The following is a 2889-nucleotide window of genomic DNA, read 5'->3' on the forward strand; positions in this document are numbered from 1 at the left end:
CAATATTCAATACTAACGAACCAGGAAATAGAATGGAAAATTAAGCTAATGAAGCAGAGATATTTCGAATCGGCGAACAAAACAGGAAAATTCCTAGCCTGGCAACTGAGAAAAAGACAGAAGCAGAACGTTATAAATAAAATAATGGTAGAAGAAGAATTAATAGTCGACCCAAAAAAAATACAAAAAAATTTTCTTAATTTTTATGAGGAATTATATAAGAAAGGAGAAGAAGACCCAGCCCAAATAGAAAAATATTTAGAGAATAGCTTAGGGAAAACTGTTACAGAAGAAGAAAAAACCCAATTAAATAGACCTATAAGTATGGAGGAGATTGAAAACGCGATAAAGAGAATGAAATTGGGGAAGGCACCAGGACCGGACGGGTTATCGGCTAAATATTACAAAGTTCTGGGAGGTCAACTTGCACAAGCACTCTGTGACACCATGAACAATATTTTAAAAGGAGGGAAAATACCTGAGACGTGGAGGGAAGCTTTTATAACACTAATCCCTAAACCAGATACGGACAAATCAAATATGAAGAACTATAGGCCAATATCGTTATTAAATAACGATTATAAAATATATGCAGACATCATGGCGAACAGATTGAAGAAATGTTTAACAAGGCTAATTCATAAGGATCAAGCGGGTTTCCTCCCAAACAGATTCCTGAAAGACAATGTGAGGCACGTCATTAATCTAATCGAATACCTGGAGATTAATAACAACATCCCGGCGTCCTTGATATTTGTAGATGCAGAAAAGGCGTTCGATAACGTCTCCTGGCGGTTTTTATTAAAATCGATGGAAAAGGCAGGGATTGATGGGGAATTCTTGAAAGGAATACAGGCAATATATTCAAACCAACATGCCAAACTGATAATAAATAACAATATTACGAATAAATTTAAAATAGAGAAAGGAACAAGGCAGGGATGCCCCCTCTCCCCGCTCCTGTTTATTTTGGCATTGGAAGTCCTGGCGAACAAAATAAGGTCCAAAACAGAGATAAAAGGGATTAAAATAGGATTTAAAGAGTACAAATTAAAAGCTTATGCGGACGACCTGATGTTATCTCTAGAAGAGCCGCAAGAAAACGTGGGCAAAGTATTGGAAATTATGGAGGAATACGGCAAATTATCGGGCTTCAAGCTGAATAAGACTAAAACAAAAATGCTAATAAAGAACCTGAGAAACGAGGCGAAGGAAAGACTAGAGAAACAATATGGAATCCAAGTGGCCAAAAAAATAAAATATTTAGGAATCTGGCTTACATCCAAAAACATAAACTTAATTGAAGACAACTATACGCCAACATGGAACAAAGTGAAAAAAGATTTGGACATTTGGAATAGGGTAAATCTTTCATGGCTGGGCAGGATAGAAGCAATAAAAATGAACATACTCCCTAAGATGCTGTTCCTATTCCAAAACATACCTGTTATCAGAGGGCTTAAAATATTTAAGGATTGGCAGAAGACCCTGTCAAGATTCATATGGCAGGGAAGAAGGCCAAGGATCAGATACAAATTATTAACAGATCGAAAGGAGAGAGGAGGACTGGCAGTACCGGATCTAAAAGTATATTATGAAGCGGCCTGTCTGTGTTGGGTTAAAGATTGGATAACCCTAGAGGATACAGACTTATTAGATCTGGAAGGGGCAGACAACAGACTCAGTTGGCATGCCTACCTCTGGTCAAAGAAAGAAAAAGTACACAAGAGTTTTTCTAGCCATATTATTAGAGGCCCTCTATACGAAGTCTGGGAAAGAAACAAGAAATTGTTGGAGTGGAGAACCCCCTGGTGGCTGTCCCCAACAAATATCTTATCAGTAAAAAAAACAAATATGGAAGAGCAAAAACTGACATATGAAGATTTGTTAGTAAGATCTCAAGATAGCTGGAAACTAAGACCTTATGAAGAACTAAAGGAGAAGTTATCGGGATGGCTACTGTATCACCAATTAAATGCAAAATGGTCAGAAGACAAAAAAATAGGAATGAATGAAAAGAAGTCCAAATTTCAGATTGAAGTAATTGAGAGCAAATCGAAGATATTATCCAAGACGTACAATATACTACTGGAATGGGAGACTAAAGATGATAAAGTCAAAGAAGTTATGGTTAAATGGGCGAAAGATCTGGGACATAATATAGAATACGAAAAATGGTCAAAATTGTGGAGGGAGGGACTAAAATTCACGGCGAGCGCGGCAATTAGGGAAAACCTAGAAAAGATGATTTACAGATGGTACCTTACACCAGAAAAATTGAATAGAATGTATAAAACTGCAGACAAGGCTTGCTGGAAATGTAGAATAAAAGAAGGTAGTTTTATACATATGTGGTGGACATGTGAGAAAGTTAAAAAATTTTGGGACCAGATATATAACGAGTTAAAAAAGATTCTTAGATACACATTTCCCAAAAACCCAGAGGCCTTTTTACTAGGGATGGTGGGGAAAGAAATCCAAGAGAAAGACATAACTCTATTTCAATATTCAACCGCAGCAGCCAGAATGTTAATTGCCCAAAATTGGAAAAGTACAAATCTCCCAACAGTGAGGGACTGGCAACTAAAATTATACGACTTCATTGAATTGGCAAGACTGACACAAAAAATTAGAAATTACAAAAATACAAAGTTAAAAGAGGACTGGAACAAATTTATAGTTTATTTTGAAAGCAATTTTAAAAACCTACCAAATACAGCAGGTTTGATTTAAAACTTCCGATGTTGCAAACTAAAAATAAATACCAGCGATAAAAAAAGAAACTATTGAAAGTAAGAACCCGAAATCAGTAGGGAAGGAAGTCAACAGTTTTTTACATTGTATGTCGTAGTTCTTTGTTTTTTCTTTTTTTTTTTTCCCTTCCCTTAT

This window comes from Podarcis vaucheri (genome assembly GCF_965113315.1).
Source record: "Podarcis vaucheri genome assembly, chromosome: W".
NCBI lineage: Eukaryota > Metazoa > Chordata > Lepidosauria > Squamata > Lacertidae > Podarcis > Podarcis vaucheri.